The 27,866-nt window shown below is 44.9% G+C and overlaps 1 long non-coding RNA gene across 1 annotated transcript in view; it reads right to left on the bottom strand.

Moving 5' to 3' along the window:
- The window catches only part of LOC142666694 (uncharacterized), a 99,980-nt gene extending 75,475 nt beyond the window's left edge, over positions 1-24,505 (bottom strand). Inside the window, exon 1 of the long non-coding RNA XR_012851720.1 lies at positions 24,304-24,505. This is a non-coding gene — a long non-coding RNA (uncharacterized LOC142666694). The remainder of the gene's footprint in view (positions 1-24,303) is intronic.
- Between the last annotated feature and the right edge of the window lie 3,361 nt (positions 24,506-27,866).

The following is a 27,866-nucleotide window of genomic DNA, read 5'->3' on the forward strand; positions in this document are numbered from 1 at the left end:
TGGAGATTTCAGCTCTGAAGCGGCATAATTGTACATTCAGTTCTGGAGTATAATGCAGGCTGTTAGTCTGAATAAGTACATGATAAGGAATGTACAAAGTCGATTTTCTTCTATTTGTAAACTAGTCAACGGTGTCTGAATGTAAAGATCGGCTGGAAAATACATGATCTCCCTACACAGAATATCAGTACAGGATTAGTAATAAAACGGATTTACTTTTCTCTATGTAATTCTCGTGAAGACGCTGATATACAGATTTCTTCAGGAGGTAAACCAGCAATGAACTCTTCCAGGTTCCAAGTTTAAGCCCCATCACTACAGATACATCTCTCTATACAGAAGTGGCAGCTCCTAATGATGAGATCGGACATAGTCTACATGCAGGGCACATAACAGATGAAGCTCGTGTATGAAATCTGCAGCTGGCGAGGATGGCACAACACCCCCTCCTCCTCCATCTTTAGATCAGGGTCTGTGTAATGTGAATCCTTTATATGTGCCCCATTCTCCCATTATATTACCAGTGAAGGGTTAAACCTGCACCCCTCACCTCTTCACAACAGAAATTCCCTGACTACATACAGGAAGGTGACCCCGTCCGGTCAGTCAGGTTTACAGGTGTGATGAGGTGCTGTCTGGAGCGGACGCCTCTGTGACCAGGTTCAGTGTGTGGATTACTGACGCACAATTAGTCACATCCTCATTTTCAAACATATGACTAAACAGTAACGTCCCCTGTGCAGCCAATCCAGAGCCTGCAATACAGCTCACCTAGTAACACTGCTACCTGTCCTAAACCCACCAACATTACAGCACAATAAACTAATCAAATCCGGCCTGACTGCTCATCTCTACATCATTCTAGGGTGAGATGGATCTCCAAAGAGGTCAATGGTGTAATAATGTGCAGAATATATCACTATGTATGTCAGGCGGTAGAGGGGACAGAGTAATGTTCTGCAGATCTCGAGAGGTTAGTGGTGTAATAATCTGCAGAATATATCACTATGTCAGGAGGTAGAGGGGATAGAGCAACGTTCTGCAGATCTCGAGAGAAGTCAATGGTGTAACAATCTGCAGAATATATTACTATGTATGTGAGGAGGTAGAGAGGACAGAGTAATGTTCTGCAGATCTCGCTCAGCAGACATATCATTTGCTCATTACATTTGATATTTCCTAATGAGGGCCCCCTTCTGTGGGGTGCAGAGGCTGCAGGACTCCGGTCACTGACTGGTTACACCTTGCAGAAGGTGAGCACTCTCTTTCCTGTGTCTTATCACCATGATTGGGCTCCTCACACTCCTCCTGGTCAGCTCTGCCTTTCATCTTGCTGTGTGTTTTTCATTTGATTTATCACAGGCTCCCCGTCTGTAGTGCATCCTGCTGAGTAATGGAGGGACTCTGCCTGTATGTGCAGGAATGTCTCCTCTCCATCAATCATCTCCGCCAGATCCAGCTTTTATCTGTGTCCCCAGTCCTTCGCAGGCCAGAGCCTCAAGATATATATCCCTGTGTGTTTCAGCAGGTGGTAGCCTTATGTCTATACCTGAATCCTTGAAAAAAACAGGGACGGGAGAGGGAAAAAAAAAAGGAAACTGGCGCTGCTCTAAGGTGATATTGTTTGGACAGTTTGTAATTGTTGATAAACAGCTCATCGCCGTGAGCGAGTCTAACTAGTGAATGATTTGCTCACCCTTAGAGGTTGCGGCACACTCCTCGGCACAACTCAACGTTTGAACTTCGTATCGTACAGTGTGATAGCCCCAGGGGTCAGCACCGGCAGCAGGTCAACACCAAATCCTCCGGTGAAAGGCGATATCCAATGGATTATGCAAAAAAATCCTCCTTCTCGTGGCGCTCCTGGATCTGCTTTATGTGGTTCTTGGTTGCCCGTCCGTTCGATAAGGAACGATCCACTCTCTTTACCGTTTATGTTAGAATAAAAACGAATAAAACAGAACTGGCATGCAACGCGTTTCAACCTAGAACTTAATCAGGCAAAGTCTATACCCGACCAGTCCAAAAAAACTCAACCAACACCTCTCCCCCAATCATGCACCTTTCCCACATGGACATATATGAACTCTGTATACAAAGCGGACTATGTAATAAATGACAAACCATCATGACGAGGCGTTTCCTGGCAAATAAAAGGTCTGTAAATACTACAGAAACCTGACATTTTCCTGAAGAGCTTACACTCTAGTGTAACAAGCTCCAGTATAAGGCCCTGCAGGCCGTGACCCAGTACATGACTGGGCATACAGGCCACCATATGTGACTTGTAGTCATTATACTGCAGATTCTTGGCTGTGCTGCCCGGTAAGGTGTAATGCAGCCAGATTAATCATCGCATCTCCCTGGTAGTAAATATGTCCACAACAGTCCGCCAGCTGTAAATGTATCCCTTGAGGTCATTCACTAAGTCGTCAGGCCATTTGTAGCCTCTTAAATCATTCTCCGGCCAAACAAGGGCAAATCCTGACCAGTATAGAGCAGGCGTCTTCATGGTGAGTAGCTGGTAATAGAAGGATGAGAGAAGCGCGGGGGTCGTTCCTGTCTTGGTCTCCGATAATTATCACCCCCATGTTCTGCTGCTTGTGCTCTATCTATAGAGTGAACCTCATACATGGTCTAACGTGACACTAGAGTAAAGCCCCATGCACACGAGCGTGCCCGTAATTACAGGCACGGTTGGACATAGACCGTCGTCCACATTTATGGGTCGTGCTCCCATTATAAAGTATGGGAGAACGGTCCAGAATAAGCAAAAAATAGGACGTCATATCTATGCGGAGGCTTCTACGGCACGGACACTTTCCCGTAAATATACGGAAAGGTGTCAGTGTTCAATAGAAGTGAATGGGTCCATAAATGCGGAGGATTTTTACGGCTGTGTGCATGGGGCCTACGGGCCCTTTTACACGGCCGATCATCGGGCAAACGAGTTCACAGAAAGCAACGCTCAAGCATCGGCTGATCGTTTTGTTTTAAATGCTGAAAATATTCTGGTTGTCGGCAGCAAATCTTGGGGTGTAAACAGCGAGACGCGCTGCCGAAATAACGTATGGGGACGAGTGATCGGAGTAACGAGCGCTCGTCCCCATACTGGCTTCCTTGTGAAAGGAGCAAACGAGCGCCCATCAACAAGCGGTCTCATCGATCGGCGCTCGATTGCACGGCCCACGTCAGGTCATGTAAAGACCACCCTAAGGGACAAGGACCTGGAGTCACAATTTAAAAAACTATAAGATTTAAACTTTGCAGCTTCTCTCTTGTTGGTAAAGTCACAGGATTTCAGCAGTGACACAAAGAAGTCCCCCATTCCTGAGCGCTGCTATGTAGACCTGCATGGAAACGATGGGGCTGCCGTAACTAGAGGTACACCCCAGTGAAACAGAAGGGACAAGTGACAATACACCAGCGATAATTCACTTAGTTGGTCATATAATACAGGCGTCTGCCCTGGTCGGCCGCACTGCGTAGATATAATGATTGTCCCGTCTGGGTCAATGTGCCGGAGATGGGTGACGGAGGGGCATGCGGGGCAGCTCAGGTGCCTCGGCCTCACAGCGGGCGGACAGCAGGTGAGGCATGTGGTGCTGGAGCCGGGATGTCTGTGGTGCACAGCAGCAGAGGAGTTTACTGGTTCTAGTACAGCTCAGAAATGCAGCCAGCTGTCCTACGTCAAGTCAAGTGTTCACACTTAATGAATGTTTTCACTCAGAGCAAGTGCCATATACACCACACACACGAGTGAGAGATGGCTGGAAGGATTCTCACAACCCTGACAAGATCCCAGATTTTGCTGCACCTGTCAGCCCTGTTTGCAGCCGGTTTTCTCCTTCAACTATGGCAAGTGATGGTTTATACGATGGTCTTCTCCTGTGTCTTAAGTCACACAAGGGAACAAAGACGTCAGGTGGAGCGAAACTCATCAATGTACCAAAAAACTGTAATAAAGTGATGACGGACCAGATCTCAGCGTGCTGCAACGAATCAATACATAAAGCGTATAGACTGACCGCCCAGATAAAATACAGAATAATTCAATCTATGGACAATTATACAAATCATTATTTAGTGATTTTGGTACAATGACCGTCAAATAATCCCAATATTCAACATAAAAAGGTGTGTGATCAGCAGCTACATAGACAGTACACACGTGTGAGGAGCACGCAGCAGCTGCATAGACAGTATACATGTGTCAGGAGCACGCAGCAGCAGCTACATAGACAGTACACACGTGTCAGGGACACGCAGCAGCTACATAGACAGTATACACGTGTCAGGAGCACGCAGCAGCTACATAGACAGTATACACGTGTCAGGAGCACGCAGCAGCTACATAGACAGTACACACGTGTGAGGAGCACGCAGCAGCTGCATAGACAGTATACACGTGTCAGGAGTACGCAGCAGCTACATAGACAGTACACACGTGTCAGGAGTACGCAGCAGCTACATAGACAGTACACACGTGTCAGGAGCACGCAGCAGCTACATGACAGTATACACGTGTCAGGAGTACGCAGCAGCTACATAGACAGTACACACGTGTCAGGAGTACGCAGCAGCTACATAGACAGTACACACGTGTCAGGAATACGCAGCAGCTACATAGACAGTACACACGTGTCAGGGACATGCAGCAGCTACATAGACAGTATACACGTGTCAGGAGTACGCAGCAGCTACATAGACAGTACACACGTGTCAGGGACATGCAGCAGCTACATAGACAGTATACACGTGTCAGGAGTACGCAGCAGCTACATAGACAGTACACACGTGTCAGGAGTACGCAGCAGCTACATGACAGTATACACGTGTGAGGAGCACGCAGCAGCTACATAGACAGTATACATGTGTCAGGAGCACGCAGCAGCTGCATAGACAGTATACACGTGTCAGGAGCACGCAGCAGCTACATAGACAGTATACACGTGTCAGGAGTACGCAGCAGCTACATAGACAGTATACACGTGTCAGGAGTACGCAGCAGCTACATAGACAGTATACATGTGTCAGGGGCACGCAGCAGCTACATAGACAGTACACACGTGTCAGGAGCACGCAGCAGCTACATAGACAGTATACACGTGTCAGGAGTACGCAGCAGCTACATAGACAGTACACACGTGTCAGGAATACGCAGCAGCTACATAGACAGTACACACGTGTCAGGAATACGCAGCAGCTACATAGACAGTACACACGTGTCAGGGACATGCAGCAGCTACATGACAGTATACACGTGTCAGGAGTACGCAGCAGCTACATGACAGTATACACGTGTCAGGAATACGCAGCAGCTACATAGACAGTATACACGTGTCATGGGTACGCAGCAGCTACATAGACAGTATACACGTGTCAGGAGCACGCAGCAGCTACATAGACAGTATACACGTGTCAGGAGCACGCAGCAGCTACATAGACAGTATACACGTGTCAGGAGCACGCAGCAGCTACATAGACTGTATACACGTGTCAGGAGCACGCAGCAGCTACATAGACAGTATACACGTGTCAGGGACATGCAGCAGCTACATAGACAGTATACACGTGTCAGGGACATGCAGCAGCTACATAGACAGTATACACGTGTCAGGGGTACGCAGCAGCTACATAGACAGTATACACGTGTCAGGGGCACGCAGCAGCTACATAGACAGTACACACGTGTCAGGAGCACGCAGCAGCTACATAGACAGTATACACGTGTGAGGAGCACGCAGCAGCTACATAGACCGTATACACGTGTCAGGAGCACGCAGCAGCTACATAGACCGTATACACGTGTGAGGAGCACGCAGCAGCTACATACAGTATACACGTGTCAGGGGCACGCAGCAGCTACATAGACAATATACACGTGTCAGGAGCACGCAGCAGCTACATGAGAGTATACACGTGTCAGGAGCACGCAGCAGCTACATGACAGTATACACATGTCAGGGGCACGCAGCAGCTACATAGACAGTATACACGTGTCAGGAGCACGCAGCAGCTACATAGACAGTATAGATGTGTCAGGAGCACGCAGCAGCTACATAGACAGTACACACGTGTCAGGAGCACGCAGCAGCTACATAGACAGTATACACGTGTCAGGGGCACGCAGCAGCTACATAGACAGTACACACGTGTCAGGGACACGCAGCAGCTACATAGACAGTATACACGTGTCAGGGACACGCAGCAGCTACATAGACAGTATACACGTGTCAGGAGCACGCAGCAGCTACATAGACAGTATACACGTGTCAGGAGCACGCAGCAGCTACATAGACAGTATACACGTGTCAGGAGCACGCAGCAGTAGCTACATAGACAGTACACACGTGTCAGGAATACGCAGCAGCTACATAGACAGTAAACACGTGTCAGGGACACGCAGCAGCTACATAGACAGTACACACGTGTCAGGGACACGCAGCAGCTACATAGACAGTATACACGTGTCAGGGACACGCAGCAGCTACATAGACAGTATACACGTGTCAGGGACACGCAGCAGCTACATAGACAGTATACACGTGTCAGGAGCACGCAGCAGCTACATAGACCGTATACACGTGTCAGGGACACGCAGCAGCTACATAGACAGTATAGACGTGTCAGGAGCACGCAGCAGCTACATAGATAGGGACACGCAGCAGCTACATAGACAGTATACACGTGTCAGGGGCACGCAGCAGCTACATACAGTATACACGTGTCAGGAATACGCAGCAGCTACATAGACAGTATACACGTGTCAGGAGCACGCAGCAGCTACATAGACCGTATACAAGTGTCAGGAGCACGCAGCAACTACATAGACAGTATACACGTGTCAGGAGCACGCAGCAGCTACATAGACAGTACACACGTGTCAGGAATACGCAGCAGCTACATAGACAGTATACGTGTCAGGGACACGCAGCAGCTACATAGACAGTACACACGTGTCAGGGACACGCAGCAGCTACATAGACAGTACACACGTGTCAGGAATACGCAGCAGCTACATAGACAGTATACACGTGTCAGGGACACGCAGCAGCTACATAGACAGTACACACGTGTCAGGGACACGCAGCAGCTACATAGACAGTATACACGTGTCAGGGACACGCAGCAGCTACATAGACAGTATACACGTGTCAGGAGCACGCAGCAGCTACATAGACAGTATACACGTGTCAGGAGCACGCAGCAGATACATAGACTGTATACACGTGTCAGGAGCACGCAGCAGCTACATAGACAGTATACACGTGTCAGGAATACGCAGCAGCTACATAGACAGTATACACGTGTCAGGAGCACGCAGCAGCTACATAGACAGTATACACGTGTCAGGAGCACGCAGCAGCTACATAGACAGTATACACGTGTCAGGAGCACGCAGCAGCAGCTACATAGACAGTACACACGTGTCAGGAATACGCAGCAGCTACATAGACAGTATACACGTGTCAGGAGCACGCAGCAGCTACATAGACAGTATACACGTGTCAAGAATACGCAGCAGCTACATAGACAGTACACACGTGTCAGGAATACGCAGCAACACAAAGCCCAGACCGCTGCCTGCTCATAAGGAAGGTGTTCGCAGTAAGGCTATGTTCACACGCAGAGTCAAAAGCGTCTCAATATACGGAGCGGTTTTCAAGAGAATACAGCTCCTGATTTTCACCCGTTTTTGTGCCACTCGCGATTTTCGCAGCTGTTTTTACGGCCGTTTTTGGAGCTTTTTTCAATAGAGTCTATGGAAAACGGCTCCAAAAACGTCCCAAGAAGTGTCCTGCACTTCTTTTTCGTGGCCGTTTTTTTACGCGTAACAAAAAGCCGCGAAAAACAATGGGCAGATGTTTGGAGGCATTCTGCTTCCGATTTTTTACCGTCTTTCGGGCGTTTACGTCCCGAAAAACGGCTGAAAATAGGTCGTATGAACATACCCTAATGGTCGCGCGTCAGTCTCTCCTGTCCAATCTCACCAGTGCGGAGTAGACTGAGGATTTGTGCTCGGGACGGCATGGTGGTCAGTGAACTTATTCTCAGTGCTTTGCATCATGGCAGCGGATTAAGTCTAAATATAAGTGAACTCTCAAACTACGACCTTTGTAAAACATGAATGCCTAGAAAATAAAGATAAAATGGCAGCTGGAAGAGCTTCTGTTACACATGGGCGCAGTCAGAAAAGTACCAAATGCTATGAATTCAGTCCTCGAAATATGGACATCTTTTGGAATTCAAATTATTTCAGAATACTTTATGTGCAAAAGTGAACTATGAAGTGGATTATTTAAGTCACCTTAATTTACCTCATTGCGACACGAGGACCACCGTCCCCAGCCTATGCCGCATGCATGAGGACCACCGTCCCCAGCCTATCCTCTATAATGTAATATCACCTCCTCTATAATGTAATATCACCTCCTCTATAATGTAATATCACCCCCTCTATAATGTAATATCACCCCCTCTATAATGTAATATCGCCTCCTCTATAATGTAATATCACCTCCTCTATAATGTAATATCACCTCCTCTATAATGTAATATCACCTCCTCTATAATGTAGTATCGCCTCCTCTATAATGTAATATCACCTCCTCTATAATGTAATATCCCCTCCTCTATAATGTAATATCACCTCCTCTATAATGTAATATCACCTCCTCTATAATGTAATATCACCTCCTCTATAATATCACCCCCTCTATAATGTAATATCACCTCCTCTATAATGTAATATCACCCCCTCTATAATGTAATATCACCTCCTCTATAATGTAATATCACCCCCTCTATAATGTAATATCACCCCCTCTATAATGTAATATCACCTCCTCTATAATGTAATATCACCTCCTCTATAATGTAATATCACCTCCTCTATAATGTAATATCACCTCCTCTATAATGTAATATCACCTCCTCTATAATGTAATATCACCCCCTCTATAATGTAATATCACCTCCTCTATAATGTAATATCACCCCCTCTATAATGTAATATCACCTCCTCTATAATGTAATATCACCTCCTCTATAATGTAATATCACCTCCTCTATAATGTAATATCACCCCCTCTATAATGTAATATCACCTCCTCTATAATGTAATATCACCCCCCCTATAATGTAACATCACCCCCTCTATAATGTAACATCACCTCCTCTATAATGTAACATCACCTCCTCTATAATGTAATATCTCCTCCTCTATAATGTAATATCACCCCCTCTATAATGTAATATCACCTCCTCTATAATGTAATATCACCTCCTCTATAATGTAATATCACCTCCTCTATAATGTAATATCACCCCCTCTATAATGTAATATCACCTCCTCTATAATGTAATATCACCTCCTCTATAATGTAATATCACCTCCTCTATAATGTAATATCACCTCCTCTATAATGTAATATCACCTCCTCTATAATGTAATATCACCCCCTCTATAATGTAATATCACCTCCTCTATAATGTAATATCTCCCCCTCTATAATGTAATATCGCCCCCTCTATAATGTAATATCACCTCCTCTATAATGTAATATCACCTCCTCTATAATGTAATATCACCTCCTCTATAATGTAATATCACCTCCTCTATAATGTAATATCACCTCCTCTATAATGTAATATCACCTCCTCTATAATGTAATATCACCCCCTCTATAATGTAATATCACCTCCTCTATAATGTAATATCACCTCCTCTATAATGTAATATCACCTCCTCTATAATGTAATATCGCCTCCTCTATAATGTAATATCGCCTCCTCTATAATGTAACATCGCCTCCTCTATAATGTAACATCGCCTCCTCTATAATGTAACATCGCCTCCTCTATAATGTAATATCGCCCCCTCTATAATGTAACATCACCCCCTCTATAATGTAACATCACCCCCTCTATAATGTAACATCACCCCCTCTATAATGTAACATCACCCCCTCTATAATGTAACATCACCCCCTCTATAATGTAATATCACCTCCTCTATAATGTAATATCACCCCCTCTATAATGTAATATCACCTCCTCTATAATGTAATATCACCTCCTCTATAATGTAATATCACCTCCTCTATAATGTAATATCACCTCCTCTATAATGTAATATCACCTCCTCTATAATGTAATATCACCCCCTCTATAATGTAATATCACCTCCTCTATAATGTAATATCACCCCCTCTATAATGTAATATCACCTCCTCTATAATGTAATATCACCCCCTCTATAATGTAATATCACCTCCTCTATAATGTAACATCACCTCCTCTATAATGTAACATCACCTCCTCTATAATGTAATATCACCTCCTCTATAATGTAATATCACCTCCTCTATAATGTAATATCACCCCCTCCTCTATAATGTAATATCACCCCCTCCTCTATAATGTAATATCACCTCCTCTATAATGTAATATCACCTCCTCTATAATGTAATATCACCTCCTCTATAATGTAATATCCCCTCCTCTATAATGTAATATCACCTCCTCTATAATGTAACATCACCCCCTCTATAATGTAATATCACCTCCTCTATAATGTAATATCACCTCCTCTATAATGTAATATCACCCCCTCTATAATGTAATATCACCTCCTCTATAATGTAATATCACCTCCTCTATAATGTAATATCACCTCCTCTATAATGTAATATCACCCCCTCTATAATGTAATATCACCTCCTCTATAATGTAATATCACCTCCTCTATAATGTAATATCACCTCCTCTATAATGTAATATCACCTCCTCTATAATGTAATATCACCCCCTCTATAATGTAATATCACCTCCTCTATAATGTAATATCACCCCCTCTATAATGTAATATCACCTCCTCTATAATGTAATATCACCTCCTCTATAATGTAACATCACCTCCTCTATAATGTAATATCACCCCCTCTATAATGTAATATCTCCTCCTCTATAATATAATATCACCTCCTCTATAATGTAATATCGCCTCCTCTATAATGTAATATCGCCTCCTCTATAATGTAATATCGCCTCCTCTATAATGTAATATCACCCCCTCTATAATGTAATATCACCTCCTCTATAATGTAATATCACCCCCTCTATAATGTAATATCACCTCCTCTATAATGTAATATCACCCCCTCTATAATGTAATATCTCCTCCTCTATAATGTAATATCTCCTCCTCTATAATGTAATATCACCTCCTCTATAAGTGTAATATCACCTCCTCTATAATGTAATATCTCCTCCTCTATAATGTAATATCACCCCCTCTATAATGTAATATCACCCCCTCTATAAGGTAATATCACCTCCTCTATAATGTAATATCTCCTCCTCTATAATATAATATCACCCCCTCTATAATGTAATATCACCTCCTCTATAATATAATATCACCCCCTCTATAATGTAATATCACCTACTCTATAATGTAATATCACCTCCTCTATAATGTAATATCACCCCCTCTATAATGTAATATCACCTCCTCTATAATGTAATATCACCTCCTCTATAATGTAATATCACCTCCTCTATAATGTAACATCACCCCCTCTATAATGTAACATCACCTCCTCTATAATGTAATATCACCCCCTCTATAATGTAATATCACCCCCTCTATAATGTAATATCACCCCCTCTATAATGTAACATCGCCCCCTCTATAATGTAATATCGCCCCCTCTATAATGTAATATCACCACCTCTATAATATAATATCACCTCCTCTATAATGTAATATCTCCTCCTCTATAATGTAACATCACCTCCTCTATAATGTAACATCACCACCTCTATAATGTAACGTCACCTCCTCTATAATGTAACGTCACCCCCTCTATAATGTAACGTCACCTCCTCTATAATGTAACGTCACCTCCTCTATAATGTAACATCATCCCCTCTATAATGTAATATCACCTCCTCTATAATGTAATATCACCTCCTCTATAATGTAATATCACCCCCTCTATAATGTAATATCACCTCCTCTATAATGTAATATCACCTCCTCTATAATGTAATATCACCTCCTCTATAATGTAATATCACCTCCTCTATAATGTAATATCACCTCCTCTATAATGTAATATCACCTCCTCTATAATGTAATATCACCTCCTCTATAATGTAATATCACCCCCTCTATAATGTAATATCACCTCCTCTATAATGTAATATCACCCCCTCTATAATGTAATATCACCCCCTCTATAATGTAATATCACCCCTCTATAATGTAATATCACCTCCTCTATAATGTAATATCACCCCCTCTATAATGTAATATCACCTCCTCTATAATGTAATATCACCCCCTCTATAATGTAATATCACCCCCTCTATAATGTAATATCACCCCTCTATAATGTAATATCACCTCCTCTATAATGTAATATCACCCCCTCTATAATGTAATATCACCTCCTCTATAATGTAATATCACCCCCTCTATAATGTAATATCACCCCCTCTATAATGTAATATCACCCCTCTATAATGTAATATCGCCCCCTCTATAATGTAATATCACCTCCTCTATAATGTATCACCTCCTCTATAATGTAATATCACCTCCTCTATAATGTAATATCACCTCCTCTATAATGTAATATCACCTCCTCTATAATGTAATATCACCTCCTCTATAATGTAATATCACCTCCTCTATAATGTAATATCTCCTCCTCTATAATGTAACATCACCCCCTCTATAATGTAACATCACCCCCTCTATAATGTAATATCACCCCCTCTATAATGTAATATCACCTCCTCTATAATGTATCACCTCCTCTATAATGTAATATCACCTCCTCTATAATGTAATATCACCTCCTCTATAATGTAATATCACCTCCTCTATAATGTAATATCACCTCCTCTATAATGTAATATCACCTCCTCTATAATGTAATATCACCCTCTATAATGTAATATCACCTCCTCTATAATGTAATATCACCTCCTCTATAATGTAATATCACCCTCTATAATGTAATATCACCTCCTCTATAATGTAATATCACCTCCTCTATAATGTAATATCACCTCCTCTATAATGTAATATCGCCTCCTCTATAATGTAATATCGCCTCCTCTATAATGTAATATCACCTCCTCTATAATGTAACATCACCTCCTCTATAATGTAATATCACCCCCTCTATAATGTAACATCACCTCCTCTATAATGTAATATCATCTCCTCTATAATGTAATATCACCTCCTCTATAATATAATATCACCTCCTCTATAATGTAATATCACCTCCTCTATAAATATCTTGTAAGGCCACATCTTGAACATGGGATTCAGTTTTGGGCTCCACATTGTAAGAAGGACATAGGAGAACTGGAGGGTTCAAAGGCGGATGACTAGATTATTAAATGGGATGGGAAGTGTCTCTTACAACAAAAGACTAGTGAACTTGGGAATGTTCAGGTTGGAAAAACGATGTCTTAGAGGTCTTATTAACATATTATAAAGCATGTGTGGTCAGTGCAAAGAACTAGCACATGATCTGTTCCTTCCAAGGACTCTACAAAACACATTCACTACATGTGGAAGAAAGACGCTTCAGACATCAATATAGGAAAGGGTTCTTTATAGTAAGAGCAGTCAAACTATGGAGTGCCCGACCCCAAGAGGTAGTAACGGTCAGCATTTTTAAAAAAAATGGGGCGAGATGATTTATGGAGGAATGACATTGAGGGTTAGAACTAATCTAGCAATGAATGGCGTGTAATTTATTGAGAAAGGTTGAACTTGATGGAGCTGTGTCGTCTTCTTATTAACCAATGTAACTATAACGGGGCACGTCTAAGTATGGTATCGATTCATCTAAGTAATAACAATGCTTTGCAGTAAACATCAATATTTAACAGTTCTGACGACGTGGTGATCAGTGACGATCGGTGCAGAGCACGCTGGAGAATAGTTTAGTTGTCTTCCATCAATCATGACCCGAGTCCTTCTACATGATCAGGATCACATCTGTAGATAAGTGGTTATAGGACTACAAGAGGGACATCAGAGATTACAGGAGATCATCAAGATGCAAGAAGTGACAGGAGAGCCGCGAATAGCTGAACGCACAGAGCGCGCTGACCCATTGATGCCTCTGTATCCGTGTGGAGCAAGTGGTGATCAGACCAGCTGGGGAGACAGCTGATAAGTGAAGTACAAGTCCTGCTGCTTCTCAGCTGTCCCACCTGCTGGTATGCGCTACATGGAAGGCAGGAATCCTTTGGTGCCGCTACTACTTCCGCCCGTTCATCAATTACTGGCATTCGAGGAGTGCCTAACAACAGATCATCCCATGAGGCCACTTGTACAAGAAATGTACTCCCTAATGCCAGGAATATTTAGAAGATCATTTGCGCTCCCAATGGAAGTGTGGACAATCCGAGAGACAACTTAATGAGCCGACACACAAAGACAGGCCTGTTATGTGGAGAAGAGCGCAACGTATCACTGCACATGTCACACGGGTACAGTCTCCGCTCAGAGAATACGCTGGATGCAACACGGTCACTCAGGCAATAGCGATCTCTAGAAAACCGCAGCACATCCCAGACTACTGACTGCTCTCCTGCACCGTGGCGTAACATGAGGTGCAAAATCCACATCAAAACCGCAGATAAACGTAGGAGATTCTACAGGGAATGACCGCAGGTGGTGTGTTATTAGGTGCGGTTTTTACATTCTTTATAAAATTATCACATCCAATTCTGAGACGGAAGCGCGAGATAAATGGATATGATGCAGAAAATCTGCCCCGCTGGTCAAATCACGCACGGAAAATTCTGCAAGGTGTAGATGATGAATAAATTACCAGCAGAGTAAATTTCAAGTAATCTGCAAATATTCCGCAGAAAAATCTGCACGTAATATGTAACGTGTGCATGTGGCCCGAGAGCGGATTTACACTGGAGCATAAAATGACACTAAACAGAAAACCAAGTCCAGACAGTTTTGTGCCTTCTTTGTGATGTATTTTCTCCTATATGGCACAGACACATATGGATCACATCGGGGCATGAATAAATAGACTGCAAATTCTTGAGGCCAATCATCGGGCAAACGAGTGTTCATGTGAAAGCTCGTTCCCGATCATTGACCTGTGTAAACAAGGGAAACGCTCGCTCATCTGCTGATTGTGTCGTTTACGCAGCAGAAAATATAGTTGTCGGCAGCGCATCTCCCTGTGTAAACAATGCGCTGCCGACATGATAGAAATGTGTGAGGACGAGCGATCACCGTATTTAGCGCTCGTCCCATACGTCGCTCCTTGTGAAACGAGCATTCAGGCGCCGAGCAATGAGCGGTCTTGTTAATCGGTGCCAGTTTACATGACCCGCGCCGGGCCGTATAATAGGACCCCTAGACCACAGAGAATACGTCTGCTGATGGAACGTCTCATGTTATTGAAGGAGATTTCCCACCTTATGGTCGATCGCTAGTAAAGCACAGCTCCTGGTAAGGGACGGCACTATAGGGTGTTTTACAATGGGCAATGATCGGGAAACCGATAGTTTATATAACGCTCGCTGACGACAATTGTCCGGTGTAAACAGGTCAGATGAACGAGGAAACGCCGGGTCATTGGCCGGTCGTATCATTTTAAAAAACTAAAATATTATAGTGGTCGGCAGCTCATCTTGTGTGTAAACAGGAGACGCGCTGCCGACATGATGATAATGTATGGGGACGAACGATCAGTGTAATTCCCACTCACCCCCATTCATAGATCTTTTTGACAGTTGCAAACGAGCGCCAATCAACGATGTCTCGATTGCCGCTCGCTGCAGCGGGCAAAATTGGCAGGTGTAATAGGGGCTTAAGTCAGTAAAATGCTGAAGATGTCTCAGCTCCTTAATTCTGAAGATCAGCAGCAGTCCCAACTCTCAGCCCCTACTGATCAGTAAGTTATAGTGATATCCCATACCTTAATCAGGTGAGAGAGCCCTTTAAATAAGTCATGTTTACTGAAATATTGGCTGTACGGGATGTAGATGTATACAGCACAAGAGTTGTTCTAATTTAAAGAGTAACTAAACGTTCAAACTTCTGAGATATAATAGTGACACGTCAGAAGTTTTGATTGGTGGGGGCCCGAGCACGGAGACCCCCACCGATCGCTAAAACTAAGCGGCAGAAGCGCTCCTGTGAACGCTCAGCTGCTTGATTTCTGTTCGTCTTTTTCCGGTAAGCCGGTGTATCGGAGGACGAGCTCATAGACCTTATATTCAGCCCGTACTCCGATACATACATTTCCGGAAATAGCCGAACAGAAACTAAGCGGCTGAAGACTCACACGAACGCTTCTGCCTCTTCGTTTTACTGATTAGTGGGGGTCTCGGTGCTCGGACCCCCTCCAATCCAAACTTCTGACGTGTCACTATTATATCTCACTATTACAAGTCAGAAGTTTGTTGAACGTTTAGTTACCGTTTATGCAAATTAAAGGGATTCAATATGGGTTTACTTTTTGCAATTAAAGACCAAGGTGAAGCTAGAGAGTAGGGGAGTCTGGGGGTCTCAATACATCGTGTCAATGTACAACACAGACGGTCAAAATACTACAGACTAGGAGAAGCCATATCCACGAGTCATTGAACTTATTAGTGGTCGAAAATCTGAATTGTCATGTCACATAAAAGAGCGGAGGCTCCACATCATAGAAAAGATAAAAAGGATGACTGCGGCGATATAACTTTACCAAGGAAAGCACAACCCTACGCAACGCTGTATGTCACCCACAAGTCACACGCAGCCCTCACCCCATCTCACAGAGTTGTCTGATCAGAAGATGTCATGTCGTTTCCATTGCTGCATTATGGACACAACTACAAAGTCCTCAGCATCGCACATATCACCATCCACATCAATGTGCACACATATATACAACGGTCACTAGTCCGGCCAAGTAGGATGAAGATATTGATGTGGATGATGATTTAGATCCATACACGGCCTCCATGACAATGCGGCACCTGACATCAGAATCTCTCTTTTCTGATTGGCCTCTAAATATGATGATCCCCTCTAAAACAAAAAGGATATCCCAACTTTATACATCAGTCCTTGCGTCGTCCTCTTGTGTCAGCTAGTTAAAAATCGTATTTAGCGGAGTGACAAACCCTGTGGGAGCAGTAATGGAGGCCACTTTGGCTTATCACCCTACTTTCCCAATATAAGATATGACTAAGAAATACTCATTGAGGATAAATGCTCTTTGATTCAGCGCTTCGCTGCTATAATATAAGGGCTCATTCAGATGAGCGTGAATCTCGTCCGTGTGCCGTGCGTTGAAATCACGCGCAGCACACGGACCCATTGATTTCAGTTGGGCTGTTCCCTCATGCTGGAGTTTCCATGCAGCGAGTGTCTGCTGTGCGACTCACCGCATGTCCGATATTGGTGCTTTTTCACGCATCGAGTCGTCTATTGAAGTCAATGGGTGCGTGAAAACCACGGACGGCACACACACGCACATCCGTTTGCTGTCCGTGTTTTACGCACCAATTATAATGAAAAAAAACACAAGAGACAAAAAACACACGCCACACGCAAAGCGCGGTGATGTATAATGCAACGCACAGAGACAGATTTTACGCAGGTAAGTCGGTCACGCTCGTGTGAATGTAGCCTAAAGGACAGAAGTATTTATAGAGAAGCTGAGGAGTAGACATCAGGTATGGACGGTTGTGGCGACATAAGAGCTCCGCACGTCTTGTCCTTGTAGGATCCTTCCCTGACACATTGTGACCACCTGGCTCCTGCGATTCAAGGCTCCAGAAACCCCCCCCCCCCTCTGTGCTCCCAGACAGGAATCAAAGCCGGGGTGTTTACACAGACAGCAGAGGTGCTAATTGATTCAGGACAGGTCAACGAATAGAGGAATCCCACTATTTACACTGTGGGGGCAGATCGTGCCCACGCATGGGGTACAGCTAATCTGCTCAGCGTCTCTAAGATCTAAGAACTTTTCTGCTTTTACTGCCATGCAGGGAGATTTTTGTGCAGACCAAAAGCAGCAGGTACTCCAGAGAGCAGCGCCTGGTATTTACTGTCCATATTACACCCTAAATAAGCAACTGTGTCACTTATGCCCCAGTAAGAAGCACTACCCACCATGGTTTTATGGAAAAGACATTTCTCAATCCCCCAAATGGGCCTATAGTATAAAAAATAGAATAAAAAACCAAGATTAAAATACTGACAGTCTATGGACAAAAAGTGGACAACCAGACGGGAGACCAGAGGGAGGTGGTAGATCAAGATCAGAAGTGTAATGGTGGATGGACGACAATCTGGGCCTATGTGAGAACCGTCCTCAGATCATACCTCACAGGATACGTTAGACGTGGATTTGGTCCTATTTCTGTGCTCCCCCGGTATCCCCCCCACTCTCTACGATGCCTCCTCCTATATATCCCACCATGTAATAGGACAGACGGACACTGCAGGGATTTGGCGTCTGTGTAAAGTTGCTTCTATTTATTTGCAGTGACTTTTCTTAGAGATGATAAATTGTGACCGGACGTGGTAATCTGGAGGCAATCGAGTAAGATTTCGGCATTCTGCAATATTTGGAGCGTGATTCTGCGAACTCATCTTTCCAGGGTTAATGTGGATCATTACCTGGGACATAACACAGCGGTCTCCTCACACACAGTGCAGGCAGCACCACGCAGAGCGCACACTGGGACCAGTTACAGGTGAATAGACTCAGGTGTCATAGAAGGAGTCGCTGTAATAAAATGACAGAATTATAGTTAACAAGTCCGGTTTTTTTATAGCATTTCATCCCAATGACGTAGAGGCGTCCACAGGGAGAAGTCATGACGTCAGCATTCCAAAAAAGTCGAATATTTTCATTGGCACATAGTAGACGTTTCAAGGATGAAAAAGGCTCCGGACCGAAACGCTGCTGGTGTCCGTTCTATGGGACAAGAAAAATATTCAACTTTTTTGGAATGCTGACGTCATCGCCTCTTCCTGTGAACCCTTGAGTGGGTTAGAGCTGGACCATATAGACGTCTCTGTTGGATTCTTTCATCCCCATGTGTAGTGACGGGTGCTGATCCCATCCCGTGTCAGGTGTCTACACAGTCAATAAATGGGATTATATGCGGCTCGTTGGTGAACATACCGGATATCGTCCATGCTATGAACAGCTCACTATGGAAGGGAATAATCACACGCAGCAGATTATCGGTGACCGTCCCGTCCATCTGATTAAGACTTGTGGAAATCCCTGCACCTGCTGCGGAAACATCTCCACTCACACGTCTAGGACAGATTTTCTGTTGCAGAAAACTTCTGCGTGTGAATATACCCAAACAGGAGCAGCACGGGCGGCTGCCTCACCATTAGGGGATGGGGTGGTAAGAGACGAGTCCGTGCCTGGATGCCCCTCCGCACTGTCTGTAGCCTGGATCTGGCCAGGGACAATGAAATACACTGCGGTTGTGTAAGACTCTCCCTGTAATCACCTCCATATTTAAGGCCTTTTCTTTCTGATGAACGCCAGCAAATAATCTAGAGAAATTGGTGAACATGGCATTGCCTAATTACTAGCGACAAGGAACATTTTCTTCTTAGATTTTCTTGGACCTCCGCCAAATCTACACATCAGAGAAGGAACATGAACGCTGCACACAGGGGGCTTCACCCTCATTTTCTGGCCTTGGACGGTGGCGTTTTGGGGGACTACTTCTGATTTACTTCCAGATTCGTGGCTCTTCTACTTGTGGCCTAGTTCACATCCTCTTTGGAAAACTAAATGCAGCGTTGGCCTCCAAGCTTCTGCTGTAAAACATCTTCTAGTGATCGTTCCCAAAAAATCATGACAAAAAGTACAAATTCTGTAGATTCTCAAAGACACAATGTAGGGAGAACCAGGCGCAGGATCAGAGGCTTCACACAGTTGACCAAGAAGTGAAGGGTCCAAAAAATGTCAGGGCTATTAATACCAAACATGAGATGCAGAACGCTCCATATAATGTCCAGGGATGCAATGCTCTGCAGAACACTCCATATAATGTCCAGGGATACAATGCTCTGCAGAGCACTCCATATAATGTCCAGGGATGCAATGCTCTGCAGAACACTCCATATAATGTCCAGGGATGCAATGCTCTGCAGAACACTCCATATAATGTCCAGGGATGCAATGCTCTGCAGAACACTCCATATAATGTCCAGGGATGCAATGCTCTGCAGAACACTCCATATAATGTCCAGGGATGCAATGCTCTGCAGAACACTCCATATAATGTCCAGGGATGCAATGCTCTGCAGAACACTCCATATAATGTCCAGGGATGCAATGCTCTGCAGAACACTCCATATAATGTCCAGGGATGCAATGCTCTGCAGAACACTCCATATAATGTCCAGGGATGCAATGCTCTGCAGAACACTCCATATAATGTCCAGGGATGCAATGCTCTGCAGAACACTCCATATAATGTCCAGGGATGCAATGCTCTGCAGAACACGCCATATAATGTCCAGGGATGCAATGCTCTGCAGAACACTCCATATAATGTCCAGGGATGTAATGCTCTGCAGAACACTCCATATAATGGTTCAGGGATGTAATGCTCTGTAGAACACTCCATATAGAGTTCTGGGATGCAATGCTCTGCAGCACACGGCATAAAATGTTCAGGGATGCGATGCTCTGCAGAACAATCTGTATAATGTTCCAGGGATGCAATGCTCTGCGGATGCCTTGGGAGGTCATTAATCTGCACCATATGACTGTTAAGGGGACATTACTATGAGGACTCCACTTTCTCTACGCAGTCGGTTCACACCCTGATCTATATACACCTCAGCTCTTAGCGGCAGGTAGTGAGAGCATTAGAAGCCACTTGACGTAGGAAGTGTTAATTGGTTGCACATCTTGCTGTTAATATAAAGGTGCGGACAGGACTCTGTAAACACGTCACTGCTGCTCATCCGCCGCCCTGGCACATAGGTGATAATAGGAGATCTGACATTCACAGGTACCGTCTGGAGCTTCCACCGCACAGTAAACAGGAAATTATACTGAGGGGGCAAAAAAAAAAAATCACCTGCAAGTCTCGTCCCCCCCAATGTACCTGCAACAAAACCCACTCCTCAGAGGAAGAACAGCTCTGATTCCATGAGATGCCGTCACTGCTAATATAAACATATAAACCGTTCCATGTAAAACAAGAGACTTCATTCTTCCAGGAGTGATGATCTGCGGTTATGTTTAATCTGGGAAAACCAAGGCTATTTATAACAGGACTTGGCATGAACATTAATGCAAACACCCCCATCCCTTCATCTAAACCTGATGTGTTCTGCAGCCAGGGGGGGTTTATTATATTTTAATATTAACGTTCCCTCTCATTCTATATGGTGAAAGACGTGAATGTGCAGCAGCGGCCAGGACTTTCTGCTAGACGCAGTTCACATTGTACATTTTCACACCATTCTGCAGTCGAATAGCAAATTCCACCAGGACTAGTGAACAGCGGCATAAGGTATTTCTAATGTAAGGACCGTACAAAGCAACACTCCCCATGACCATAACCGCGGAATACAACTTTCCCCATGACCATAACCGCTGAATACAACTTACCCCATGACCATAACCGCGGAATACAACTTTCCCCATGACCATAACCGCTGAATACAACTTTCCTTTTAGGTGGCAACCCCATAAGCAGCAGCCAAAGGGCTGGATCGCACAGAGTATTTTGGCGCTGTATTGGACACGTAAACCGCGTTGGACACCGCGCCAAAAAACACCACCCATTGATTTCAATGGGAGATGGACATGCCCTATTTTCGGGCGTTACCATCCGACCTCCCATTGACATCAACGGGAGGCAGAGATCGCGCTTTTTGCGCTCAATGACCGTGGGCGAAAAACATGGCAAATGTTCTGCCGGCAGGTAAAAATTCCTAAATGAATTTTGAGGCAGATTTTTTGCCTGCAAAAAACGGTGTGAACCGCGCCTTAGAGCAGCGGGACAAATCCTACTGAGCCTGAAGGAGGGGATGACCTGCTCCAAAACTTACTCCACAAATGAAGCATTTTATTCTGCGGACGTCAGCGGCTTCCGTCGTTTTCGTCTACAAGAAGCGGCGTCTACGGTGGATGACACGACTTCTTGCGCATCTGCTGAGCCATTTCCACAACCAATCCACCAAAATATCAGGACCCATCCCGTTGGTCCTACTGTATCCCCCTCTTTCCTTGTGGACTGTAAGCCTCCGAGCAAGCTCCTCGCTACTTACAATTATATTGTACCCGATTGTGATTGTCACTTCACCCCTGGAACCGATCGTACCGCGCTGCGGAAAGTGTTGGGACATCAGACACGTGGCCGGAATAAAACGCACAGAAATAAACAGGAAAGGACACAAATTGTATTTCACAAACTGCGGAGCATCCACTCCTCTTATGGTTACAGAGAAGAGGCCGCGGGTTTTTGTTTTTTCCTCTTGATCCAGGATTCTCTGCACTGTGAAGGCCGCGGACATGTCGTCATTCATTTCATGTAAAAGCAGCAGACTTCAGGCTACATTCACACAAGCGGATCAGATTCAAGCGCATGAATCTGGTCCGTGTGTGTTGCGTTATGCATCAGTGTGCTTTGCGGGTGTCATACGTTTTTCACAAACTCGCAAAGCACATCTTTTTTTTTCCCAATGAAATTGATGCACAAACCACGCACAGCACACTAATTATTTTCACACACCCGTTGACTTTAATGGGCGCGCAGGTACGTGAAAAACGCACCAATATAGGACATGCAGTGAGTTTTACGCAACGGACAATCGCTGCGTGAAAACTCCTGCATGTGTGAACAGCCCCATTGAAACCAATGGGTCAGTGTGCTGTACGTGATTTTCACGGACAAGTTTTACGCTCGTCTGCATGAGCCCTAACAGGGTGAAAAACCTTCCCTCCACCACTGCAAAAACAGGCAGCAATGAGAAAGAGCCAGGACAGCCGGTAAATCAGCCGCAGACAATGAAATCAAATCGCTTTATCCATTTGTGAAGTTGCAGATCGGACCCTTTATCTTCCCAGATGTCACTGAACAAGAAACAGAGTTACTCCACCCGTCACATCCCTCTATGGGGCAGGTGTCGCACTTTTCTAATGAGCTAGTCTAAAAATTCACACCTGGGGTATAGATAACACTGCACAGATCTAACAGACCTACACATTCTATGTCGACATATAACACAACGTATAAAGATAGGGCGACAGCGAGAAAATCAGCAGGAAGACGTGACCGGCACAATAAAAGCCTGCCGTATACGCCAATGTCAGCCGTGATGTATCACGACATCAGTCACGTTACTGCGCTGATATTACTGGGCACCAGGAAGGATTTCAGCTTTGCAAAATATTCCATGTAACCCAAGGAATGCAACACCAACCCAGACATTTCCTCAGCCTATTCCCTCTGTAGGGGGTCTCCGCTATGGAGCCAGACTTCTCATATCCATTTCCCCCCTGTTCAGGTGGTCCCTCCATAACTCCAGCGTCCACTTGCTGTGCAGTTATTTAGGAGCGCAGAATGAAGGCTATTTGCATGTTGGGGTTTTATAAGTGTATAGGTCTAACCAGAAAATCACTGAAATTCTCATTCACCTCCTCAGCTGGTCAATATCCAACGTCCAGAAGTGCAAAGCAGGTCGGGTTAGCAGAAATAAACATGAGCCGCAAGTCACGGACTAAACCCCAGTATTCAATGTGTGCGATAGAAAGCTGCTCGGACATGAAGATCTGCTGAAATTCTGGGAAAAAAAAATGAAAAACCTGGAGCGTCCTATTGACAGGAGTACTGGAAAAATAATCCCTGCAAACAATCAAACATGGAAATGAAGAAGGATACTGGATATGAAACTAAAGATCGAAGAAACGCACAACTCGTCGTTCCTCAGCACGGATTGGCTAGAACCACAGACGACCAGTTCCAAATCCATTCCTGACAAAGACGAGACTCCAGTGGGCAATAAAGCCAAAAATAATATCACTGAGCAATGAATAAACATCGCCTGGTCAGATGAATCCAGATTTCTGCCGCGCTGATGATGGGAGGGTCAGAATTTGGTGTGAGCTGCATGAATAGATGAACCTGTCAGGAGTAGTTCAGATTGGTGGAGGTGGAGTAATAGTTGGGGGGGGGGAGATGTTTTCTCGGCACACCCGGAGTCCTCCGATACCTGTGGACGGAGGTTTGGACAGTAGGGCTTACCTAAGTATTGTGGCCGACCGTCCCTTCATGGCAGCTGTTTACCCTATGGCAGAAGGACACTTTACTGCGAGAAGCGATACTTTTCCTCCAGAACAATTTCATCACCGAATGGAACCTATACCGCCATGAACCGCTGCTTTTCTGAAGGCCGAAGGAAGTCCAAAGCGTTACTAGATGTAATAAAGTGGCCATTCAACGTATAACCAAACTAAAAAAAAAAAAGGAAACGAAAAAAGGATTTCAATACTAAACCAAAAACCCCACCGCACGACGCGAAGCCACGATAATTCTAAATATTACACAATAAAACCTAAGCCGTGGTTGTGGTCACCATTCCCAACACTGCGATATTCCATACATAAAAATACAAAACCTTTCCGTCGTATGGAAAAATTACATCATTTTGGCATAAGTCGGGTCAACGGGGCCCCATGGATACATACGACCTACGAACAGCAAACGCAGTGTGAACAGTGCCTAACAGAGCCGCGCTTACAGGTGACTGCAGATAGAGAATATCTACCCGTGAATGAGCCCCCAGCTAGTGTAGAGTACACTGGGGGCTCACAGGCTTTATATAGACAAGGAGGGAGCCCCCGATCGGCACCAGCACCCACTAGCTCACCTCTATTAGGGCACTTTATATCGGGTGCTGCCACAATCATAAATCTTCTTAAAACTTCACCTTTCCAAATCAGCGGACCACAAGAAGGTAAACCCCTAAAGTTTACAGTATGAAGGGGGACGGGGACGAGAAGCAATTACCACAAGTACAACTTCTGGGTTACAATGGCGGCGCTCTTGTGCTGGAGTGAGACTGACATGTCCCTCCTGATGACTGACGGGGACTTGTTGCAGCCACGGTCACTGGTGTACGGTGATGAGATTTGCCTGCACAAAGCATTAGCCTCCAGCCAAAGATAAACACTGGAAGGAAGTTTGGCCGAGGTTAAATCATGTTTTATTTAAACCTCGCTCGGTGTGAAGATGGAAACTCGGCTGCAAGAAAAGTGAAACTGAGATGGAACACAGCCTGCAGCTGGAGACGTGACCCCTTACTTCTCCCCGCAGCTCAAACATCAACTGGCTCCACTGTCAAGGACAGGAAACATTAGTAAGAAGTTCATGGATGGACGTTTTCCCCTGGGAACGCAGGGCTACGACACATTCAGGGGAGAGCGGCTTTTCTTGGTCTATTTTTGTCTGGGACGTTCATAGTGGGAGTTAAATCAGTCGCTTTTCTCTTGCACTTTCTTCTCACTACAGAAATCTAATCGGGGGCGTCCAATAATCCGGCATGTTGGGAACCAGCATTTTATTGTTTTCGGAACTATAGGAATTTTAAGGGGATCAGTTCTGCTGTATAAGATTTGGTTTAAATACATTTCCAAAAGACTTGTTGAGCAGAATGCTTATACCGGAGCAGGCAGCGGCTTCCTAGGAGCAAGTGTGACCAGATAGGGGCGCTGTTCACTACTATCACCTAATAATAGGGCTGGGCAATTAGGACCTAAATCAAAGTCACAATTAATTTAATACGTAATGCTGTATACTATTGTATATAAAATATACCCCCCAACACTGCCCCCACACAGTATATTGCCCCCATAGTGCTCCGCACACAGTATAATGCCCCATATCTGCCCCCCACACAGTATAATGTCCCACAGCTGCCCCCTATAGTGCCTGATAAAAATAATAATATACATACTCCCCTAACCCCATTCTAGTGTTGAGTGGCGGAGAGTCCTCTGGTCTGTGCGGCTCGGAGCAGACAGGCGCGGTGACGTCACCATCTCGAGTCCCGCCATACATAGTGAATATTAGTGCAGGGACCTTACTGTCTCCTGCTCTACCATTGGATTCAACTGCATCTGCGTCCTAAAGATGCAAATACAGCTTAAAATGGGAGAAAATAGTTGATAAATAATTTATTCGCAAGGTGTTAATTGCGCTAAATTTAGATTTAGATTATTTTTCGATTAGTTGTCCAGCCCTACGTAACAGCGTATAATATCGTAATGAGAACGGGTGCACCGCACTACAACATGGCCCTCACCTCAGCTAAGTTACCGCAATGTAACAGACTTCCCTATGGGGCAACTCTACAAAGCCGCGTCCTCCCGACCACGCGAGACTGAAGATCACAGGTGTCGTATTGTAGCAGTACCGTACAATCACCGAGCCCACACGACCGCTACGGGAATGAACGCACAGACGTAACTCGAGGCCGCCGCCTCCTACACAAAGAGCCGTATCAACAAGAATTTATTATTCTATTTTTTACCCATTTTAAAACTAACATATTTAGTGAACAGCGTCGTCACTTCCTGCCGGCCAGAAACGGAGATGAGTGGAGATGAGATCTGTATCTGCCGGCCGTGTCTGTACGTCTCCGCTCCCAGCTTCTCCTCATATCTGACAGTTCTCCCCGGCAGCCACTCACTGCGAGACATCCCTCTGACTGTACAGACGCTTCATTATATCTCTGCCTGTAACTGTAGCGTTGTGCACAGGGATGTGTGGTCTAATTAGGCCTCATTTACACGAGCGTGTGCGTTTTGCGCACGCAAAAAAACGCAGCGTTTGGCGCGCGCAAATGGCACTTGACAGCTCCGTGTGTCATCAGTGTATGATGCGCGGCTGCGTGTTTTTCGCGCAGCCGCCATCATAGAGATGAGGCTAGTCGACGTCAGTCACTGTCCAGGGTGCTGAAAGAGTTAACTGATCGGCAGTAACTCTTTCAGCACCCTGGACAGTGAATTCCGATCACAATATACACCAACCTGTGAATCAAAAAAAGACGTTCATACTTACCAAGAAGTTCCTGCTTCCTCCAGTCCTGTCTCCCGGCCGTTGCCTTGGTGACGCGTCCCTCTCTTGACATCCGGCCCCACCTCCCTGGATGACGCGGCAGTCCATGTGACCGCTGCAGCCTGTGATTGGCTGAAGCCTGTGCTTGGCTGCAGCTGTCACTTGGACTGAATTGTCATCCCGGGAGGTCAGACTGGAGGAAGAAGCCAGGAGTTATCGGTAAGTCAGAACTTCTTTTTTTTTTTACACGTTCATGTATATTATGATCGGAAGTCACTGTCCAGGGTGCTGAACCAGTTTAACTCTTTCAGCACCGTGGACAGTGACTGTCTCCTGACGTCGCGTACCGGAATTTTTTTTGCCGGGTTCGGTCAAAACGAGTTCGGCCGAACCCGGTGAAGTTCGGTGCGCTCATCTCTAAGACACTCCGTTTGGAAGTTTGTAAACAGAAAAGCACGTGGTGCTTTTCTGTTTACATTCATCCTTTTGACAGCTCTTGCGCGAATCACGCAGTTCGCACGCAAGTGGTTCCGTGCGGCATGCGTGGTTTTCACACACCCATTGACTTCAAAGGGTGCGTAATGCGCGAAAAACGCACGATTATAGAACATGTCGTAAGTTTTACGCAACGCACTCGCGCTGCGCAAAATTCACGCATTGTCTGCACTGCCCCATAGAGTAAAATAGGTGCGTACGACACGCGTGAAAAGCACGCGCATATATTACGCTCGTGTAAATGAGGCCTTATA

This window comes from Rhinoderma darwinii, chromosome 13 (assembly GCF_050947455.1).
Source record: "Rhinoderma darwinii isolate aRhiDar2 chromosome 13, aRhiDar2.hap1, whole genome shotgun sequence".
Classification (NCBI taxonomy): domain Eukaryota; kingdom Metazoa; phylum Chordata; class Amphibia; order Anura; family Rhinodermatidae; genus Rhinoderma; species Rhinoderma darwinii.